Below are 24,592 nucleotides of genomic sequence, written 5' to 3' on the forward strand. Positions count from 1 at the left end.
GCATGAGGCCCCTCACAAGAGTGGGACTGACAGAGCTACAGCCCGGGGCCTAATATGGTTTTCATCTTTTTTTTTTTTCATACAATAAATTTCATATAGGGAAGGGGGTCTGAAAAATTTAGCCGGGGACTTGAGAAAAACCCCATCTTAGGGAACATGTTGCAAAATGTAGGCGGTGAGGCCTGGTGGGTCCATGCCCTAAAGAAGGCCCTGGTTTTATGGGATTCTCTCTCTCACTGTAAGTGTTAGTCACTAATATAAAATCTTTATTTCTTCACACCTTAATTTTTTTTTTTCTCAGCTCTCCAAACCACCTGTCATGGCCAATTTCTCCATTTTCTTCCGTGGCCCCCTTGAAGTATCCCAGTACCACAAGGGGGCCATATGGCCCCCGGTTGAGAACCACTGCACTAGACTACAGAGGCATCGTGGTGCCTCTGTAGTCTAGTGGTCTAGGGCGTTCAACCGGAAAGTGAAAGGACGTGGGTTCGATTCCCCGCAAGGGCAGTTGAATTTTCTTTTTCCAAAATATATCTTCGCAACAGCCAGTTGTTAAAAGCCTTCGAATTACTAAAGTGATGATTGAGCATTCAACGAGTTTAAAATATAATTGCGAGCTTAAAATATAAATAATACATTTTTTCAAATTGGTTTATATATTCAATTGTATATATTTAAATATTCAAGTGTTAAAATTTAGAAATTCGATTCCCTTCTGGTATCTAGGGCAGCTACGTTTTAAGTTAAATAATGAGGTTAAGAGTTTTTCACTAAAATTGGGGTGTTTTTTTCCCTTAAATGAAAAAAATTAAATAAGCTTAATCAAATGGAATTCAAGGAACGATTTCAAGAATTAGTGGTATTTTTTTTGTATGTGAAGTTTATGAGTATTTCGATATGAAATTTAAAAAGTATAAACATAAATGCAACGGAGATGTGCACATAGAGCAGTGGTTCCCAAACTTTTTAAGTCGCGGAGCACTTTCTAGGCGAAAAGTTAAACGCGGAGTACTGACGTTGATAGGGATGCCGGAAGTCACACTCGATACGTGTGCAACTAACATTTTGTTTCAATATAGCCACTATAATAAGGTCCTTATCAAGACACCTTAAGTTTCAAAAACTCATGAACATACTCCCCCGGAGCAGAACAAAAATTTCCCGTTTTTAGAAAACGAAAGTAATTTGATTACAATTTTTTTTTTTATTTAGTCAAATTACCCGTCTCCTCGAAACTGACAACTTTTTTTACTTGCACCAATTTTTATTTGATCGTAGTTATTCTACCAACAGGTAGAATAAGAGATAATTCTACTTTATTTTACCAAGTGTTTCTCCTAGGGCTAGGAATCGATTAAAATTTTTAACTGGTTAATCTCTCAATGTTTGATCGATTAATCGACTGATTTATTGAATTTTAATAGAATATTTTCCGTAACTATGTAATATTAACTGATGCTATAAAAATATATTTTATTCATTTTGTGCACCTATTCTTAGATGTCAGGGCCGGAACTAGGGAGGGCAGGGAGGCCACTGCCCCGTGCCACAAAATTTATTGGGTGGCAAATTTAGGTGGGAACAAAGAGAACACCGTTATAAAACTACCAAATTTTAAAGTTGTAGGGGTGGCAAAATAATGTTTGCTCCGGGCGGAAAAAATCCTAGTTACGACCCTGCTAGATGTAAACAAATACTGTATAGAGATAAATTAAGGCTGTGCCCACAATATGGCACAAATCAAGTGAAATTACAAATTTTTTCTAGAAACATTAATCGAATTTTAATCGAGTTGATTAACTCAATTAAATGTTTAATTGTAATTAACAAATGAGATCGATTAACTGGCCCGATTAATCGGACCAGCCCTAATTTAACAAGTTCACTTCCAGGGTCACTGAACACCCCCTCCCTCCCGCAAAGATATCATAAATCAATTGTTGAAGTGTAGTGACCATACGCCCTGTATTTTCTGTCAGTCCAATTTTTTTCTGGCCGTCCTACTTTTTGCAAAAATGTCCCTTTTCTGAACGAAGTTTACTTGAATTTGTGTGTGTTATTTTCATCAAAAATGGTGACACGGGTAATTTTCATAACCCAATAACTATTGACAAATTGACATCATTTTCAGTGATATTTACTTTCAGTAATTTTTTATGAATGTTACACGTATAAGCGTAACTTCGCGTATAACGCGTATTAGCGTAACCTCGCGTATAACGCGTATTAGCACACTTCATCGAGTGTTTTACTAACGTTCAAGTTAAAGAAATAACTCTGCTGTCACGAGGGCGGTTCTCTTTAGCTCTCTATTGACTTTACCTTCATCAAAACATCGTAGGGAAAGGGTTTTTAGTTGTAATAGCCCTAGTAATTTATTCAGATCGAGTTCCGGAAATGTTTTAATTGTCCGAAATCGACCAAGAAACGTATATTCAGTTTCGATGATATGCTCCGAAAAGAATTTTATTTCATCAAACTCGATGGCACTCACAATTTGTTTAAAGTGATGTGTACACATTGTCGTGCTTATTTTTCTGTTACAGGAAGAAATGGCATCACTCGACATGTCAACCAAGCGTCACAAGAATTTCGAAAAGGCCATAGCTTCATCTAAAAGCATGAACTCTTAGTGAGACAAAAGGATCATCTCGTGAAAGAAAAAATTGCAGCAAGCAAAGCTCTCGTAGCTTTTTTTTGTTTTTTCATACTGTTTGCCATGAACAAAGTTTTCGTTCGAGTGATTGTCAGTCTAATTTAATTAAATTGTGTTAGACAAAGATCACAATGAGGCCTTTAAAATAGACGTCATAAATCATCTCGGCATCACTTTGAGGGACAGGCACAGGATGATCCCCATAGGAATCAATGTTAAAATTGCCGATTTTAGCGTGGAAATGCGGAAATTTAGTGGGGTTTTCCGCTATATCGATAACTTTAAAAACTGAATTGAATTCTTGATCTTCGAAATATTCAGTTCGCTTACAGATATACAAAGCCCACAAAATTAACTATAAAATAATTAGTCGGACCTATATACTTTTGAGTTGGATATCCATGCAGAAACATTGATTTTTTAACTTTATATCTTCTCAAGCACGAAAATGAAAATTAATGTCTCCGTATTGCCTTATAATATCCAACTGCATCAATCCATATAGTTTAGGATATTTTGAAATTAATTATATGGGCCCATAAATTAATTTGAAGAAATTCCACAGCTTTAATCAAGCATTTTTTCGAGCAAAAACACAGATCGATAACTTGAGTTTCAAGAAAATTTTCGAAATATCTAGTGCCCATCAAAAAGAAAAAAAAGATTCATTTCTCTACGTTTCTTTGATTTAGATTTGTTTCTTTCATGAGTCACCATATTGATTACCTTGTCTACGGTTTGTATGTCCCATCGAAGAGAAATATAAGTATTTTTCTCTCTATCCTCTAAGGTATGTCCCTCAAGAAAGAGGGAAATATCACGTGATCCAAGAAACCACATTGTATTGCTTCCAAATTTTCGTCCGTCCGAATAAAATCCGAAGTGCTATAATTTCGAATGTTTTACCACCGTACATACTACTACACGACGGAGTGAAGCAGAGAAAGAGAGAGGACTTATATGAAACCAAAAATATTGCTATTAACACAGCGACATTCTTTTTTGTATACATCTCCCGTATTTCTGGCTGTCCCGATTTTTTTTTCAGAAATGTCTCGGTTTTTCAACAAATTTCAATGCATATACAAATTAGAATATTTATCCCGCATATTCATGTTTTTTAATTCACTGCAGTTCGATAAGTGGAGATTCATTACCCACGATTGGCGACTTTTCTGTGATTTCAGCATGAATTGGCAACTTTACTTTTTGAAATCATTTTTGGAGATAATCGGCAATATATACCGTATTTCGAGTCCCAATTTCCCCGAGTAAATATGGTCAACGTAAGTATAGATTAGCGTAACTTCTCTGAACGCAACACTGAGCTATAAGTAAAGTAATTATAGCTCAGTGGAACGCAAGGACCAGTAAAATGTCCGAAACAATTCGACATATCAATTATACGGGACATTCCTGTATTTTTGGCTTTGAGGAGAAATTTGGCTGAAGAGAGAACTTGTGTTTCTCCTCGATGGATAATACAGTGCTGTCCCATAACTAGGCCAACACCTTCTATATAAGGCGACTTGATAAGGAATAATATACCTTTTAGAATAATTACCTATAATATACCTTATTATAGTGGCTATAATTCTATAGCAAAAAACGTCCGCGTGAAGCTCGACGTCACTGAAGTTGTCCATTTCACCTTTAATCATTGGATATACTGCAAAAAAAAAGATTTCGCATACGTCGGACTGATATATCCAATGGCTACAGGTGAAATGGGCGATTTCAGTGGCATTAAAGCTTCGCGCAGATGCTTTCTGCTATAGAAGGTGTTGATCAGAGGCTCCCGACATGAAGAAAACTGGAGGGGCTGAAAGCTTCTGGCCGTCCCGTATATACGGGACTCAAGCGTGTATGCAGGAGGAGGAGGAGGAGGAGCATTACATTGTTTTTTCAGAAATTATTGGGAGGGCTTAGCTCTTACAAAATTTATTGGGGGGGGGGGGAAACTCACACACACAAATGGCCTCATCCCCTAGGTTCTGACGCCTATGGTGTTGACTAGGCTGAGGCAACCGGATACGGAGCCGATTGAGGGGATTCTACAAAAAAATTTCCTTATTTCACATATTTCTTAGAAATTTTGAGTTTCTTGGTTGAAATAATCTGCTAAATGAGAGCAGAAGAGAGGGAGGACAGGTCCCTCCTTTTTTGAGTTTAACCCTTTGAACGAGTTACCGAAAGAAAAGTCTGCCCCCGGGCCAAAGAGAGCACGCAACGGCCCTGCGTCACACTTCACTCAAAGATGGTAGACGGAAAAGTCAGAGGCAGCGAAAGATAACCGTAGAACTACAGTCACAGGTAGCTTAAGTCGAGGCAAGTCAAAATTAGTAAAGTTTCAATTATTAAAAAATCTGGCAACATTTCTAACCTGCCCTCCTAAACAGTAAACAGACCTGAAAGGACATTCATTGGTAAATTCTTCGTTAAAATGTCTCTCTCCAGAATTCAAAAACTTCGCTCCGTGCAAAATTTTATTAATCACGTTGTTAAACGACTGGATCATCATGTTGCATCCTCACCCAGGTATAACCAGACCTTGCTTAATTTACCGGAAACTAAAATAACAACTCTAAGTAATGGCTTAAGAGTGGCCACTGAGCTAACAGAATCACCTACCAGTACAATTGGCATATGGTTAGATGCTGGAAGTCGGTATGAGACTGAAAAAACAAATGGTGTGGCAAATTTCTTGGAACATCTGACATACAGGGGTAGCAGTCAAAAGAATCGGCCAGAAATGCATCATGAAATACAAAAGCTTGGTGCTCGTATTAGTGGTTACACAGATAGAGAGGAAACAGCTTACTATGCTAAATGCCTTCCTAAAGATGTTCCAAATCTGGTTACTCTTCTTGGCGATATGGTGTTGAATCCGAGACTAGAAGATGAAGATATCGAAGAAACCAGAGAAATAGTCTTGAAAGGGTTGAAAGAAATTGAAAATGACCATAGGCAAGTCACATTTGATTACCTTCATCTCACAGCATACCAAGGTACCCCCCTTTCACGAAGTGCATGTGGTACCACGCAGAACATACAAGAACTGAAAAAAGATGACATTGTTTTTTACCACAGGAACAATGTGATAGCTGCTCGGATGGTAATGTGTGGTGTTGGAGCAGTTGATCATGATCAACTAGTTCAACTTGCTGAAAAACATTTTTCTGCTGTTCCAGTATCATATACGGGAGAAATACCATTGATGACGCCATGCCGTTTTACAGGAAGTGAAGTTCGTGCGAGAGATGATTGGATGCCGTTTGCACATGTAGCTGTGGCTGTTGATACATGTGGGATGAGTAGTGATGATGTTATTCCATTAATGCTTGCGCAAACGTATGTTGGATGCTGGAACAAAGCTTTTCCATCTAGCTCAACTACTGGAAACAGTCTTATTCAGCATATCTACAAAGCTAGTGGCTGTCACAGTTTTGAATCTTTTCATATTTTATATCAGGGTTCTGGTTTATGGGGTTGTTATTTTGTTATGGATGGAATGTTACTGGATGACTTCATGTATAATTTGCAAGATGAATGGATGAAAATATGTGTGAGCATCACAGATGTTGATCTTATGGTGGCTAAAAATATGTTGCGAAGCAATCTTCTTTCTAAGCTGAATGATGGTGTTAGTGCATGTACTGACATGGCAAAGCAAATCTTAACTTCAGGAGATCGCTTACATATTTCTGAAATAGATGAAAAGATCCAGAAAGTGAACCTGAAGGATTTCAAGGACACTTGTATTAAATACATTTATGATAGGTGTCCTGCTGTTTCGGCTGTTGGACCAGTCGAAGCCATGACAGATTATAATAGAGTGCGTTCAAATATGTATTGGCTGCGCTATTGAGCTAGCTTTATGTAATGTTTGTAATTTATTTTCTGCAACTATGAAACATGATTAGAAGTCCCAATATCTCTCTGACATTAAGAAAAAGACCAGAAATATCTTGACTTTATTGAAATAGGTTTTTTTTTGTTAGTAATTAATGTCATTTGTATTCATACTTGCAATTTTATGAAATTTTACTAGAGCTGTTTAAAGATTTTTTTTAAGTATGTGTTTCTATGGAGCTTGCTTGTTTTATGAAGTGATCTTTTTTTTTTTTTTTTATTGAAATAGGGCTTAGTGACCTATACCTAATGTGTTGTGTGATAAGAGTATTACAAATTAATAGTGTTATCACGGTATTGGCAAAAATTGACATCGTGCCTTTTACCTCCAGTATACAGATATAGTTGAACTTTATTATCTCGAAAAAAGAAAAACACGTTTTTCTCTTCACTTTGGGCATTCCATTCATTTAGTGTAATATCCTATGTAGTTATCTTTATGAGCTTTCTTCCATTGAAAATTATAAGTTATGTGTTGTAAAGATTATATTCCAGCAATTGTGATCTTTTCTGAAACTTCATCAAAGGCAATAGTTAGACTAATCTGGACAATCTTTTTCCTCAAGAAATCATTTAAAGTGTAGTAGAGCTTGACGAATTGAAAAATAATTTTGGCACTAACCAAATTTCTTGGGAGCCAAGAAATGTTGCCAACAGTAAAAAAAAATTAAATAACTCGCGTTCGTGAAATTTTCGTTAAAACCCAAATTAGATCATGATTTAAACAACTAAAAGATTTTTGTCAGTAATTAAATGACCAAAAAAAAACAAGATCTAGTAGGAAAATAAATAAGTTGGCAACACTAGAACCAAGCATAATTTTATTCTGAAAAAAAGTTTTTTTTTTTTTACATTTGTAGGATATCCCCCTGTGTATGTCGAGCCACATGCTGTCATGAAATCCGAAGGTTTTGTCATTCATATTCCAAGACAAAATTTTTAAGCAGCAATACTGATTTCCTAGTCACCGTGGTGACCTGAGATTTAAAGAAAAACCAAAAAATTTAAAAATAATGAATAAAAGTACTGATTTGCTAATGCGTTTTGAAAAACTTGATATTATCTTCAGAGAACTTCTATAACCAAGTTATGTTGACCAGGGACATAAAATTTGTTTCCTTTGTTATTTGTGTTTTTTCTTTGCTGTGTTGATAGGTCATTTGGCAAAGATATCCTCTCAATTTATAAACCTATTTTAGTGCGAGAATTTAAAAATAGTATGTTTATTAACCAGAGAATGATGGAAGAAGTCAAATATAAATCAAGCATGCTTATTATTGAAAGAGGGGAAAACCTCATTTTTGTCTTATTGCATATTATCTTATTCTGAGATCCATCTTATAGCAATGCTTGACAAATCAAAAAAATATTAGGCACCAGCCAAATTTCTTAGGAGCTAGACATAGGTTTTTACTCGAGGAAAAAATTTTTTAAGTAATGTATATTTTTATTTTTTCAGAACTCCTTCCCATGTGTTGAAAAGCATACTGTAATAAAATAAGAATTTTTTTTCATCCTTAGACTTCAATTCAGCAATCACACATAGAAAATTTTAAGCAGCAATGTACATTTTTAGTCATTTTGGCAACCTGGGATTTTAGTCCTGTCTTATACTACTTGCTAGTGTTTAACATTAAAAAAATTGAGACACCATTTCCATGCCCATCTTTTGGGAGGTTGGAGGAGAGAGATTGAATATATATATGTATGTGTATATATACCAATGTTTTTTGTTCCCTCCGGAAAAAGTTATAAATGAAATAGTCAGGCCTGCCAGTCCAACCTTTCAACTTAAAGAATTTATTTTATATCTGGGAAATTCCAGATATTAAGGTTCAACTTTATTCATAAACGTAAGAAATAAACTTCAGTAGAACCACACATTTTTAACCAGTCATCTGGCCAATTAATTTTTCTTTTTTTGGAAGTTCGAAGTTAATGAAATATATTTTTTGATTAAAATTTTTTTATGAATACATGTTGAAATTGGTTTTATGTTCTTGGCTGTTTTTGAAAATAAAAAAAAAAGTTAATAATTGATGCAGTATTCATACTGTAGCCAGATGACTGGTTAATTACACTGGTAAACAAAATTTCACTTTTTTTCGTGTTTCTTTGATCAAATAGGGCCATTCTTATAGTATGGTCCCCCACTGATTCCGAATCTGCTTTCGGAATTTGTTTGTCAGGCATAGCTTTTCAGTAACACGTTTAAAATTTTTAAAAACTTATATTTTTTTGCATTTGCTTACAACTTAAAATAGCTTAAATTCTAATATTAATGATGTGGGCGTCGTTGACATCACCTAGGTTTTCTGGGAAAAAATTCAAATGTGAATGAAGAAAATGTATCTTCAGTGACATATTGCAACCAAGAGCTTTATAGTTCTGAAGTAATTCCTCCACAAGGTCTTTTATATTTGTCCGTCTTGTTATTTCCAAGAAAGTTCTGGACTACTTTCTTGAATGACTTCCATGCTAGTGTTTCTTGCTCATTTAGGGTGGCATCGAACTCAACATCGTTCATTAATTCTCAAATTTGAGGGCCAACGAATATGCCTTCCTTGATTTTAATGCCACTGACCTGTGGAAATTTGTTTTTTAGAAAGCTAAAACCGTCCCCATTTTAAAAAATTCATTCTTTTTTAACAAAATTTTTCATCAATCCCAATTAAATGTGTAGAGGTGGCAGGTAGACTTTCTGGGGATCCACCAGAGGCTGACTGACATTTTTGGTTCCCGGAACAAGCTGTCTTCTTGGTGGCCATTGTTCTTTTACATAATGGTTTTGTCTATCTCTGCTGTCCCACAAGCACAAGAAATAGCAAAATTTGATATATCCTAAGACCGAATACAAGGGAAATGACTTTCAAATCTCAGCGAAAGTGCCAGGCATGTCTTTCATACTGTGCCATCCGTAATAAAACTTTCATGTTTTCATATGTCTCCTTCATGTGGGCCCCGTAAGCGATGGGAATGGAGGGGTTTTCGTTACCATAGTGCAAAAGTACTGCTTTCAAGCTGGTTTTAGAGGAATCTATGTATAACCTCCACTCTATGGAATTATACTGGTGCCCCAATGCAACGTACAGAGCATCGACATCATTGCAATAGACTAAGTCGTCTTCCTTCGAAAAAAAGGTGCTCAAATTGCTTTTGTCGATGAGCAAAGCTTGGACAGTTTAGTCAGGAATTCCCTAGAAAGGATGAAAGGGACTCTTAATTCCCTTGTCCCCATGGCTAGCACATGATCAGAGGTATCTCAAAAGAATCTTGATTCCATAATATTTAGTCAGATGAGGTAAGTTTTAATATTCATAATACCTATTATTAGGCTAAAAATTTTGATCTTCTAGGTATAGAGTATTAACCCATTAACTGCCATTTTTTTTTTTTTTTTTTTTTGAAATTTTTTGCCGGGTAAATTATATATATATGCACAAAAAATTTTAAACGTAAAGCACATAAAATTCCAAAACCCCCAAATAGGGATCGTGGCAGCTAATGGGTTAAGGCTGGTTAGGCTAACCCGCAACAATGGAAAATGCAATTGCGGAAAACTGATGTATGATGGACAATTTCTGACGAAGGTTTCAGAATCAGCATCAAAAAATACGTAAGAAACAGTACTTGGCGTCAAAGAAACAAAAACCTTGTTTACCAGTGTTATAGGTACTCGCATCTGCAGTACATATATTAAAATTGGAAGGATAGAGAAGATTAGCATGGACGCTCATGGTTAATTATAGGTGGCAGAACCTAGAGGCTGATTCTCCGAGTCCCCTCCCACATAATTTATTGGGGGGGGGAGGAAGGTGGCTGAGGATTCCAATACATGAATATACAATGTAACACCATTCTGCCTTCTTCATATGGACATGAGTTACGTACATACGGGATGAATGGCGATTTTCAGCCCCCCCTTAATGTTTTCTTTGCATCGTCGCCTATGTTCTAAATCACTTACAAATTTTTCTCATACAACATGATATGGATAACGTTTTTTGCTTACAATGCTACTTTTGGTTTATAGACGGGTGAACAAAACTGTAGTATTAGATTTTTAATATATATTTTGTTTAATGCATACAAGGAATCTTTCTGGAAAAATTTCTTTCAACTCTATAGAAGCTAAAAAACCCGAAGGCGGCCAAGATAGGGAGTATGGGTATGCTTTGGATTTGTAAGGATGAGAAGAAAATGAAATCTCATCAGAGATTGAAACTGGAAAAATAAGTCTGTCTCATAGAAGGGTAAGGAGAAAAGAGGAAAAAGATAAGTCAAAATTTCTACAAGTCTATTTTGAGGAAAAAAAACCGGCTGTGAAAAGAGTTAAATTTCTGGGCAAAAGAAAACATCTATTAATAAAAGTTTTTGGAAATTTATTGGAGTTGATAAATATCATTCATTGAAGTGTATGATAGTGTGAGCTAATAATTTCTACATAAATTGAAATATTTCCAAGGGCATTTGAAAACTCATTTTTCACATTGTATGGTTTTTAACCAAATCAACTCGCATGATGTGGCTTTCACATCCTTTCGTGTTATCCAACTTGAAAGCTTTATGAAGATATATAACTTTATACATGTGCATGAGACGTTCACATAAACAGAATTAAAGGCCCAGTTACGAAAGGAAATGAATGTCATACGAGTTAATTTGGTGAAATCTGAGTGCAGCGTTAATACGTAGGATATTTGAATTGGAGTTGAAAAGAGAAAAGTATACACACTATAAATTCTAGTCAAAGTATTGTTACGAAAAATATTGGTAGCGTAATTCGTTAACGACCCCTCAGGTTAACAAAGCACACATTCTCTGGTCGCTTCCAGTCTTCCCAGGATCTGTCCTTATTCCCTCTCGAGAGATGTGACCCAAGTAGGAGACTTCGTGTCTAAACAGACCGCACTTTGTGGAGCTCAATTTCAAATTGGCATCTCTCAGCTTCTGAAGGACACTGCTCAAATTCTCTAGATGTTCTGAGAATGATCTTCCAACTATTATGCCGTCCAAGTACACGAGACACGATTCGTAAGATAGTCCTTGTAAAACTGTCTCCATCAGCCGTTCGAAGGTGGCCGGAGCATTGCACAAGCTGAATGGCATGACCTTGAACTGCCACAATCTTTGTCCGGTTGTGAAGGTTGTCTTTTCTTGATTGTCTAGGTGTGTTTCCACTTGCCAATACCCACTCTCAGATCCAGGGTAGAAAACCATTAATGTCTGGAAAGCTGTCAAGGGTGTCATCGTTTCTTTGCAGCGGATAAGTCTTTCTTGGTGACGTCGTTCAATCTCCTGTTGCCAAACCTGAAGTGTTATGAAAAATACTCCCCCCCCCCTCAAGTTACCAAAGCCATGAGGAATAAAGAGCGTAGTCAGAGTTGCTGTTGCTTTATTCTTCATGCGAGATTTTTATTTGTGAAAAATTATGAATAACTGTTTTCTCTGTGAATAAATTTGTGAAGTCCCGAAGATAAATTCATCCTCTGATCATTTCAAGGACTTGTGAGAAATTATTCGAAACAATTTGGTGTCCGAAGTGGGATAATTCAAGACGTGCATAAAGACGAGAAGAATGGACATGGATGAAATGTGAGAACAGGTGAACCAACTGATGTCTGTGATGAGCCAGATGAAATCAGGCATCGAAGAAAAGATAGAGACGACAAACTCAGCCATAAACAACTACATTGCCACTGTCAACACCTCCATCGCTGATGTGAAAGATGTCACCACCGTGAAGCAAGACATTGCCAGTGTGAAGAATGAAATCGCTGCAGTTGAAAGTAGGATGGATGCAGTGGAAGGAACTGTTATTCAGTCAACAAGAAACTCTCAAAGAGGATACAAAAGCTGGAAAAGAAATTTCAAGAGCCTATGCTTTCCGAGGATGCTCACTAGGTCCTGGCAGCCATAGCTGATGTCATGCGGCGGAACATCAAGTCCTCGACATACGACTGGAAGACATCGTGGTCGTTCTTCAGGACCCAGTTTGAGATGATTGCAGTCCCATCCACTCGTGGAGGCATTCTCAAAGCCTTTCACCTAGCCGCTGCTCTCCGAGGTTCTATAGACGATCGCCGCTGTAGACCAATCCAGCTATCCAGCCCTGACGAACGTGCTTGAGCTGAGGTTCGGTGAGAATTACCACAAGAACTTCTACCGGCTGTAACTGAAGACCAGGCAGCAGAAAGCTGGCGAGACATTGTAAGAGCTGGCCATGGACATCAAGAGACTCTTACAGCTGGCGTATCCAGACTACCCACTGGACATCAGAGAGACTGACCCTGCAGTGCCTCGTTGACTCTGTCAAGGATCACGAGACATCCAGCAGGCGTTGCATCTGGGCAAATACAAGAACGTGAGAGGTGATCTTGTCTACGCTATGAAATTTGAAGCAGCCCAGCAAGAGCTTCGAGGAGAGACAGATGCATGGTCAGTAGTGCTGTTGCGGAGGACTCTATGGTGGACATCAGAGAGCTGAAAGAACTCCTGAAGAGTGCCACCAACAATCGTGGGAACCGGAAAGACAAGTCACGGGTGTGCTGGAGAAGTCCTGAAAAAAACCACCTGCAGAGAGTATGCTCCGTCATATCTACCAGTACAGGAAATACGCCATGCTGAGTGTACCACATTTCACAGCTGCATGGTGGAGACCATGGATTCCATGTGAGAGGCGAAATTGAACTCCCATGTAGAATGATAATCTACACCGGAGCCAACATAAACATCGTCAGGGACTTGGCTCAAAAATTCCAGCGACGACTTCTCTACGTACCACCATCATTGATGCTGCAGACAATCACAGGAGAGAAAATGACTGCGCGGAAAATTGGAAGTCTCAGTGAAGTTCGCCATGGTCATCTACCGAAAAACAGTCTTTGTGGTCTACATAAAAGACCCGTGTATCATCAGACTGGACTTCCCTGAGGAAACGTGGATTTTCCTTGGACATGAGAAATGACCAGCTGCACATGCTGAGGGAAAACATCCTACATGGATGTGGCCGTGACTAATTTCCTCCACAGAAGTGATGGCCATTCCGGAAGCAGTAAAAGGGTTCACCCCTGATGGCATGAAGAGGAAGATCCAGCCTCTGAAAGAAAAAGCGCATAGAAATGCTGACGCCCTGACAAGAGGGCCGGGTCCACTGAACCATCGTCATTGCGTCAAGACAAGAAAAGTACGGGCCGGCAAACCTTGTAGTGAGACGATTAACATCTTGAGTCTTAACCCTTGGAGTGACAAGAACACCCGGAAAGCCCACGATATACGACTAGACGATCCCGATATACGACCGATAATGGACTTGAAGGAATCCACCCGGAATAAACCAGCTAGCAAGACGTCGCCTCTTCCAGTCCGACGACCAAAAGGTACTGGGTGCTATGGGACTCCCTGGAGATGAGAGATGGCATGCTGTACCACAAATGGAAGTAGGAGGATGAAAAGACATTCTGGTGGCAATTCGTCCTGCCAAGGAGTCGTGCGAGAGAAGTGTTAAAAGAATTGTGAGGAAGCCCGACCAGTGGACATTTCAGCGTAATTAAGACTTTCCAGAAGGTTAATGAACTATTCTGTTGGGATAAATCTAGGACCAATGTGGAAGAGTGGTGCAAGAATTGTGATGCCTGTGCTGCTTCCGCAGAAGCACACCCAGGCCCGTATTCAACACCACAATGTTGGAGCACCGTTTGAGGAAATCTCCAGGGACATCTTAGGACCGTTACCAAGAACCGCCCGCAGAAGTGCTGAATTCTTGCCATCACAGGTGCTTATGCAATGAGATCGTTGAATCGCCAAAGATCAGATCAACATCGGTTCCAAGAAGATGAAGAACAGTTACGATACAAAGGCCACTTCTCATTTCGTCAAGGAAGGAGACCTCGTCTGGCTCTGGAACCTGAAGCACCGGAAAGGACTCTGCCCAAAACTCCAGACGTCTTTTGAAGGACACTAGAGTCATGAAGAAATTGAATGATATGGTTATTCGGATTCAAAACACTCCATCAAAATGCAAGGTGGTCCATCTCGACAGACTGGCTCCCTACCACAGTGAGTGACTAAGTGCGACCCACCAACTTCAGGACTGAATTGTTAGAACGAACAATTTTAAAGGAGAGGCAGTGTTACAAAAAATATCTGTAGCGTAATTTGTTGCTGACCCCTCAAGTTAAACAAGCCATGAGGAAAAGAAAGATCATTCTATTGGACGAGAGCATTCTGGCAAAAGTCTGCCCCCATACTGAAATTCCACTCTTCGAGAACTACAAGTGATGCTGGAATCTTCTAGTAAAAGCGAGGTTTAATAAAGATCACAGTTATATGCATTCTGCCAATCCAGTGTATTTTTATTATAAAGATATTTAAGAATTTTCTAGAATCTTTGATTCAAATTTCCTGGCATGTTGGTTAATGCGAAAGAATACAGTCTATGTATGTACCAAGGTTGTGTGCAATAGGACGAGTTAGGAATGTGGTATAAAACATGCTGGTAATGGTTGAAGAAGTGTTCTGCAATAAAAAATTTAAGGCATTACCACATAGAGATGAAAACTTGTTTTAATCCCCATCTTTTAACCATTTCAACTCACAAAATGAGATTCGGGCATTCATAAAATATTTTGTTATCACTCATTAAAGCGAAAATTTTGATGCATGAAAAATGTCCCCCGACTCTGTTTCTAACATCGCACAGTCCCTTTTTTTTGTTTTGGTGGCATCTAATATTGAAATTTACAGTTCAAGTTTTCTTCTGACTCGTCAGTTATCAGAATGACTCAATCAGCAACATAAAAAATCTATCAAGAGGAGTCTGCTGTGTGCGAGCTGCTTTTGTTCTTAAGTTATTTTTTGTAAGAGGAATGCCAGGTTATATAACACCAATAGTCATCCCGCTGACTGACCAGAACAGTTTTTAATTCATTCAACCAACCTAAGATTCTGTGAGATGGCAATGTTTTATTTCTATCCACTGAAGATGGCACCCATAGTGTCGAAAAGTTCATGATTTTTTCCCCTTTTAGTTTTTTTTTCATTATTGAATATAATGTTATATTCAATATCATAATGTTAATATCATATAATATCATCCCTCCACACCAGAAATTGCTAATGAATGTGTAAATTTGTACTTTTTATATCAGCTTGTTGGATTCCTTATATAGCTATCCATGTTTTGTCAGAAACGTGAATATGTATCCCTACTGAAACATGTTACGAATCATTTTGGGAAAATAACTTCCATAGAGTAACATGGGTAGAATAAGCATTCAAACGTCATTTTTCGCGTTCCCCCCCACAAGAATTTATATTTATGCTTCTGGCATGAGGGGGGGATCATAAAATGTTACAATGAAGCCAATGATAACGACATTCACATTAAATTCATGTGGCTTTTCAGCCCTGAAGATAAGCCTGGGTGTTACCATCTTGCAGAAATGAATTCTGATGCAAGTAAAACTCATTGGCCGAGAGAATCTTGTACTGAGTAAATCTATTGATTAGCACTTCTGCAACCCATCTGCTCCTTTCCTGGTTGCAGCCCTGTACATGTTGGTGGGTACCAAGTCTTAAAAAAGACATTCTCTCTGATATCCTAACATTTTAACCTTTACCAGGCATAATTAATTTTACTGACTGACATGAGAAATGACAGTACAGTGGAAGTTGCTATATCCTCTGCAAAATAAAAAACGATAAACCCAGAAGGGAAATACTCCTCTTACATAGCCTACTTTCACTACTAATTCAACTGAAATAGAACTTGTTCATTTGAGAAATAGGCTAAACAAAATCTCTAGGAGGCTCATTAATGAAATGAAGCTTTTAAAAGGAGACAAGTTATCTCTGCATTACAGATATACAAAGCATCAGGTTAGGCAAGATATCTTGTAAATAGCAGTAAGGGCCTTCTCACACGGGTATACTAAAGTCTGGTGACTGATAGGAGAGTGTATCCAGAGGATTGAACACATATTTCTATGGAGCTCTTCACACGATAGTAGCAACGAAACACTAGATGAGATGGAGTCACAATTTGGCCCGCTAGTCGAAAGAAACATTTATAATACAACTCTGTTGTATTTTAGGAGTTAATTCCAGATATAAGTGTTTAATTCTTCATTCCATAGAATGCGATTAATTTGGAATACAATTCCCATAATTCACAGCAGCCCAGGTCCACAGCTGGGGGGGGGGGGGAGAAGAGCAGGCGGGTCTCATGCCCCAGGCGCTGGACCCGAGGGAGAGCAAATTTCATTCTGAAACCCCTCCTTCAACATTGCAAGGGGGCGTCAAAATGTGCGCTTGTCCCGGGTGACCAAGCATCTAGTTGCGGCCCTGCCCAGGTCGATAAGATACTCGTTTAAAGTACCAAAAGATGTTTAGAGGTGTCGCGAGTTTGATACTCTGTTCGTCCTTGTCAGAAAACTTTCCTGACATGGGTACAACCAAATCGCAACTAGATGCTTGGTCACCCGGGACAAGTGTGCATTTTTATGTCCCCCCCCCTTGCAATGTTGGAAAGGTTTCAGAATGAAATTTGGGTCCAACGCCCAGGGTATGAGACCGCTTGTTTCCCCCCCCCCCCAGTTGCGGCCTTGAGTACAACAAAAACGGCAACATGACTGCAGAAAAAAATACTACCGCCGGGAGTCTTTCATCGAGGGGTTAGCACACCAACACCTCTGAGTATGAAAAACAAACCTGTTGTTCAGAATTGGCAATAAATTGTAGGTCCCGGTCTAATTAACAAACATCGTGTGCAAAAAATGACCGTGGTGCGAAAAAAATAATAAAATTCTAAGTCTGTGGCCAAAACAGTACCGTGCTCATTTTTAGAATGAGCATGTGAATGGTTGGTTCAGAAAAATCAATTTGCTTGTGCTGAGTGAATAGTTTACAATCTTTTCAATGTATGGATGTACTTAGTTTCCTTCTAATTAGTCTTTTCTAGTGGAGATAATAGTGTGTAGGATAACAATTTATATCTTCACCGCTGTTAAAATCATTTAAAAATTCAATTTTCTCTTATCCCGGTACTTATTTTTCCAGTTTATTTTTAATAGCATCATGTGAGGGAGCTAAGTCAAGAGAGTTGCTAAAAAATCAACTAAACTCGTTCAAGCCAACAGAACTAATTTCAGGCTACTCCAGTTCAATTGAGTATCCCCATGTGTTAAGAGGATTGAAGAATACACATGTTCAATAATTTCAATGCTGTGCAATATTTAGTAGGAGTATTTATATTTCATAACAGTATAGTTACATTCTCTCAACAAATTAATTCTTGGAAAAAAATGAAACAAGCTGTTCATTAAAAAAAAAAAAATTAAAATATTGCAATTTTGGCAATAGGTTCAGCTACGACTAGCCTGTAGCTCTTGTGTGAATAATACATCAGAATGCAATAAGATATGCCTAGGCAATGGTGGTTCTTGTGGGGAAAGAATAGTCAGTTGTCTTTTACCGGTATCTACTTTTGTGACGCAAATAAAACCAGCGAGATTGGTTGTGATGATATCATCTTCAACATCAGTGCAAAATGTCACACTAAGTAAGCGATTCAGGAGGTGAAATCCTGGAGTCACAGGCATGAGGCAAAGGCCTTCTTCTTTCAATGTCATTCCAAGAGTTCTTACACCATCATCAGACTGCCGTTGTATCTTATAAATTTTGACACTATCAAAACTCACATCAAAAGAATGTGGATGTAAAGGTTTACTTATTCCATAGAAATATTCTCTGACAGTATTTTCTCTAGCTTCTCTCCTGTCAACTATGGCTCGGTCCGTCGTACCAGCAAGTTGTGGGAGATACACTATTTGGACAAATGATGGCAGATCGCGTGTCAACTGATGATAAAATCTTTCATGGCCTACAGCTAACACAACATCAACTTCGAATGCAAGAGCTGCGTGAGTTATAGCTCTATACCCATCACTTCTAATCCAACCGCACGTATTTATGATTACGCCGCTTTTATTAGCGCAGTTGTCATATCTCCGCCGATTACCTATTACTTCAGCCAACCTCGACACTAAGTAATTATACAGTCCAATGTTGTTCCCTGGACTTTTGTGACCATAATGGTATATTACAGGTTTCTTCTGAGTGAAGCCATCTACGGGATCTGAAGGTTCATCGATGAGTAGGCCACCAATGGTCGCAGGCATAGATATGTCACTTTGACCAACATCAAGATCAACAAAAATAGGAGTTCTTCCCTGCCTGAATCCATAATTGAGGAGAAACCGGCAAAGAGAGCTCTTACCAACATCCGTAGGACCAGCAACCATCACGACTGGACCTTTCGTTCCGTTGACATCGGCTTTTTGACGTAACTGTTCGATCGCAGCATGAACGTTAATATTGATAATCATGGCAGTCTCTTTAGTGGTATATAAAGACTTCACTTTGCCCGTTAATATCAGCGTGCAGCCTTGCCACGTGAATATCGACACTTTCGCCTTTCCCGGATACACGTGCTTGTTGCCGGCAAAGAGATCAGCACCGAATGTCTCGGCCAGCCCCGACTTTAGTTCTAAGCTCACTGTGGACATCTCATCCACAACGAAACGAAGCTCGTTCTCTGCCTCGAGCTGGAAAACTTGCTCTTTGAAGGAAGCACTTGCGGAGCAACCTTCCATGTTTAATTTCTCTTATGAATCTCGAAAATAAAAAAAAGCAAAGCTCCATATAATTTTTACACTTTCTACTCTTTCGGGCACGTTATGTTTGTTTTGCATGTAATATTGCCAACAATAAAAATATTTTCATTCTTCATGAAAAATAGTATGACTATACGTCCCGTATTTCCTGGGATTGGGATCATTGGGGAAAAAATAACGGAAGGTGGCGTGGCCAGCGAGTCCGTTGAGAAAGCATGGGGAGTAGAGTTGCCAAATGAAGTCAGTGATCACTCTATTAACGGCCGTATTCACCAACACCGTTTCAACTGCAATCGCAGGTGGAAGGATTGAAGATCGGAACGGATTGGTTAAATTAAGGATTTTAACCAATCCGTGTCGATCGCTGATCGTTTAACCTGCGATTGCAGTTGAAATTGTGTTGGTGAATACGGCCGTTAAGGGACCAAGTCAACACAAACAAACCGTGGCTTTCCTATGAGAAACATCCGTTTTTAAAAAACATTTAAGAATTTTCTGTTCACTTCAGGAAAACTCGATTTTTTCCCTCAAATTCTGTCGACATATTTATACAATTGAACGAGAGCTTTTACAATTTTAGTTATTTGTTTTAGAACATTAACCTATACAACATGGAAACTTTTGCAAAAATAACCAAAATTTACCCATATCTTGTGCCACAAAATTTCTCTTCAGCATTTTAATTAAAAAAAAATTCTACCAAAGCATGTAACACCTCAGTGCTAAGAGCGAATGTTTTAAGATACTTGAACAAGCGATGTTTGAAAAAATTTGACATTGTTTTTTTTTTTTTGTTTGTTTTTTTTTTGCAAAAAGAGCATTTCAATACAAAACATTAGCATATATAATGCCTTTCAGCTGTTTATATTACAATATTGTAGAAATACTTCTAGTCCAGGTAGAACAAAAACTCGAACACAGACAATTTTAAATTTCTAATTCAATTCGAAACTGGATTTTTTGTCAAATTTTAGTACACAAACCCCTTTAAAAGCAAAGTAACAGGTACAAAATGAAGAGGAAAAAACAGCCCAAAAGTGATTATTTTCCTGAATACTAGAAGCCATGGAGTGACTCATCGTGGCTAGTAAAAGATTTTTATTTTTCATATTTTTTTTCTCAATACTATATCCACCTAGCGGAATAAGGTTCGGATGGACGACATATATTTCAGTAATGCGTGTTCAAGAATATGAGAGTGGAACGGAAGAAGGGTGGCGAAATTTTCATTTCTGAATTTATCCTGCCGGGTTGCTATGCCCAGGGTCACTGCTGGGGAGGGGAGCAAGTGGGTCTGGTGCCCCGGGCGCTGGACCAGAAGTGGCACCGAATTCCCTTTTAACTGCTTGTTCTACATGGCAATGGATGTCAAAATGCCGGTTTGCCCCGAGTGACAAATTACCTAGTTGCTGGCCCCCAAGCCAGACCTATGGCATGAAAAAAGAAAATTTAATCGTCCCAGGGCTGGGGTCCTGTTATGTATCTGGCAACACCAGAAAATAAGCTGTATTATGTTGTACGAAGGTGGCAACACTTCAAGGAAATGACAGCATGGCGGGAATGAGATGTAAATATTGTTCCGTAATAAAATAGTTAAGAATTATCGTTCATCTCATGATTCACTACTGAAACGGCTCATAAAGTACAATCAAGTTGGCGACGAGTGAAAAAAAAAAAACCATCGGAAATGGCAGACATCGAAGATCTAGTAACTGTTTTAAATAATTTCGTCTCGAAACTAAACGAAACTCATCCAGCACCTTCAACCGGCGTCAATGTGAAAACGCTTCTCCAGTCACAATCGATCTCGTTTGAATGCTACGACGAAGCTAACGAAAGTTTCGGGAATATGTACAGAGACTCGAAAACTACTTCCAGCTCAAAGGACTCACTGATTCAACAGCAGACGTCGCAGAAGCCAAGAAAATGGTGCTAATCAACTGTCTCGGATCTAAGTACTATCGCATGCTTTCCAGTCTAACTTCACCGGATCTCCCTTCATTGATGACGTACGATGACCTGCTGAAAATCTTGAAAGATCATCTCTGCAAAAGGGTAAACATCCTGATGGAACAACACAAGTTTCTTTGCCGCACACAACACCCAGGTGAGCCGATTTCGAATTATATCGCTACATTAAAAGAACTTTCGAAAACCGCCGAATTCAAATCTAGTTGTGAAAATGCTGAATGCTCAAAATCTGTCAACCACCCCATGTTACGTGCTCAATTTATACGAGGATTACAGGATGGCGAAATCCGTGAAAGGATTCTACAACAAGCTGAACTGACATTCGACGAAACACTCGAAGTCGCATTAGCGATTGAAGCTTCGAAAATAAAGAACTCTACAAGAGTAATTACGATTCCAGCGTAAATAAAATTGCGCAATGTAATAACAGCGGAAGTTCGCGACGGAAATCGACTCCACAGATCGGCAAGTCGAAACCTCAACTTGAGAGACATGGGGTTAGAAAACGTGTCTCCATTTCGGAAAAAGCAACCACCAGACTCAAAACTGTCGAGTAAAACACAATCTCTCATGCCAGATTTGCTTCAAAAAAGGTCATATCAGTAGAGTATTCATTACAGAGCTTCTGAAACGGAAAAATAAAAGCGGATCTGAAGGAAATACTGTTCATATGTGGAAAATCCAGATCACTTTCAAGTAAGCCAAATTGTTGATATATGCACTAACACTGCTGAAAAAGACGATAGAACATTTGCAGTCATTCAATTAAATGGGAAAAATTGTCGTTTCGAATGTGACTCTGGTAGTCGTGTGAGCATCATGAACATAAGTGACTACAGGCGCTTAAACCTAAATCTTCCAATCCTGAAAACAAATATATTTTTCCGAAGTTATACAGGTGAAATTTTCAAACCTATCGGATACGTCAAAGTGACTGTATGCTACAATGCTAAATCCAGTGAAGAATTATACCTTGTCAATTTGAAGAGAGAACCTATCCTTGTTCGAAATTGGATGCGTAAATTAGATATCAACATAAATGATATTCATGATTCCTCAAGTGTCAAGCATATACCTGTGTGTGTGCTGTAAAAAGATCTGTTCCTAGTATTGTCAATGAATACTCTGACGTTTTTGAACAAACAGTAAGATCCCAGATTATATATGCTCCCTGAAATTGCGGAAAGATGCCAAACCAGTGTTTGTTAAACCACGTCCAGTACCATATGCTTTGCGTGAAAAAGTTGAAAAAGAACTGGATAACTTGTGTGATAAAGGGATCATAGAAAAAGTGGAGCATTCAGAATGGGGAACTCCACTTGTCATCGTGCCAAAATCTGATGGTTCTGTAAGACTTTGTGCTGATTACAAGGTGACTGTAAACAATCAACTCCATGATGCCAGACACCCAATACCCAAGATTGAAGATATATTCAACAAGCTACGAGGTGGATCATATTTCTGCACCTTGGACATCCACAAAGCATATTTGCATTTAGCAGTCGATGAAGACAGTGCAAAAGTTCAAACGATCTCTACACATCGAGGTACCTATTTGGCAAAAAGATTGTTTTTTGGTATTAAAACAGCACCGAACGAATTTCATTCTTTCATGGATCAGTTTGTTCAATATTTAGATGGAGTAACTGCATATTTCGATGATGTTTCGTTGAATGGTTCGCACGCTGACACTTGTTGATGGCCCAACATTGAAATCTGCAGCAATTTACGGAAGGGTTGCACATCTGTCACGTTTAATGATTCTCGTCAGTCGTCGTTGGTCCCGTTCTTGCATGATCTTTTTCCGGCCGCAGCGATGTCGTAGATTTAATTTTTTTACCGGATTCCCGATATTCACGGTGCACTCGTGAAATGGTCGTACGTGAAAATCCAAATTTCATCGCTACCTCGGAGATGCTACGTCCCATCTCTCGTGGGCCGACTATAACACCACGTTCAAACTCACTTAAATCTCGATAACCTGCCATTTTATCAGCAGTAACCGATCTAACAACTATGCCAGACACTTGTTGTGTTATATTGGCGTTGCCGACCACAGCGTCGTACTCTGATTGGTTCCAAATCTCTTTATTTGCATACGCATGCCTGTACCAGTTTTTTTGGCTCTTCAGTTTATATATATTTATTTATAATGAGAAACAAGATATTCGTAATTCTCGGAAAGCACTACAAACGAACTCATTCTGAAAATCTTATCGAAACTTGGGGATTGAAAACAGCTAGTTGTGGTATTTAGGAAATTTTGGTGTTTTGTACCACAAAACATAATTGACAATTTCAGCGTAATTTGGTGACTATTAGATGACATTTGGCAATGTCCCATATTTGTGAACTAAATTTTCGTATTTTTCTCGAAGAAATGAGAGAGAACCTGATATACGTAGTCACCTGAATCAAATGCAACTAGAACCGGGTAAAAATAAATCAAAAAATGGAATTTTCATTTTTTTGATGAGTACGTTCCGTATTTCCCGGACCATTTCTCTATTTTCATGTAATTTAGCAATGGTTTACACGAAATTTTTTTAAAAAACTAGAAAAAAAACCCCAGCAACTATAGCTGGGTATTTTTTCCAACTGAATTAGCCGAAGTTGGGCCAGACTAGTTGGGAAAATAACTCCTTTCGAACAGTGTTGCCAACCTTATTTCCGATTCAATTATGCAGAGACTAAAATATATTTAGTTCTATATATTTAGTCCTATTATAGTATTTTAGGCCTGCGAGGACTAAAATATAGTATTGATTTGTCTGACCATAATTTTCGCATCGCGATTGATGACAGGCACACGATGTTCCCCTCCCCAATAGAAATCAATGTTAAAAGTGCAGACTTCACTGTGAAAATGTGGAAATATAATGGATTTTCGCCACACGGATAATTTTAAGAAGTTGAAAATCGTAATTTTCGAAATCTCTCTCTTTAGTTTGCTTGGAGGTAGAGTCGATAAAATTAACCATTTTACGATCAATTACGTAACATTGCTGCTAAACACCAGTGGAATAAATTCAAAAAAATGTTTTCTTTCCTCTCTCCTCATCACCGCGAAGCTTCGTTGCAACCCTACGAGGAAAAAAAATAGTTTTTTACCTTCGTGATGTATCCTTCTGCTACAGTAGAACTTCTCGATAACGAACACCCATGGGACCAAAACTTTTAGTACGCTAACGGGGAGCTCCGATATACAGGATAACCTCGTTTATACGATTTTATCATTTATACGATGTTTGGCTTTGGTCACGATTGGTTCCTATAGGTTACTATGTGTAAAAATGGTGCACCGGTGGTTATGCATAACCATCAATCGTCTCGATAAAGAAAGTTTGATTAAATTTTACTAAATTTATCAATTTTACCG

At 38.4% G+C, this 24,592-nt stretch overlaps 1 protein-coding gene and 1 pseudogene across 4 annotated transcripts in view; both read left to right on the top strand.

Moving 5' to 3' along the window:
• Positions 1-24,592, top strand: part of LOC149065712 (formin-binding protein 1-like) — a 146,052-nt gene that overhangs the window by 6,697 nt on the left and 114,763 nt on the right. The window lies entirely within an intron of this gene.
• LOC149065713 (mitochondrial-processing peptidase subunit beta pseudogene) lies at positions 5,026-6,959 on the top strand (annotated as a pseudogene). Its single transcript, XR_016195613.1, has one exon. The product of XR_016195613.1 is annotated as a mitochondrial-processing peptidase subunit beta pseudogene (transcript).

The sequence above is a fragment of the Pholcus phalangioides genome, unplaced genomic scaffold (genome assembly GCF_987345545.1).
Source record: "Pholcus phalangioides strain wild (caught in Gottingen) unplaced genomic scaffold, Ppha-v1.0 ptg000039l_1, whole genome shotgun sequence".
In the NCBI taxonomy this organism is placed as follows: Eukaryota; Metazoa; Arthropoda; class Arachnida; order Araneae; family Pholcidae; genus Pholcus; species Pholcus phalangioides.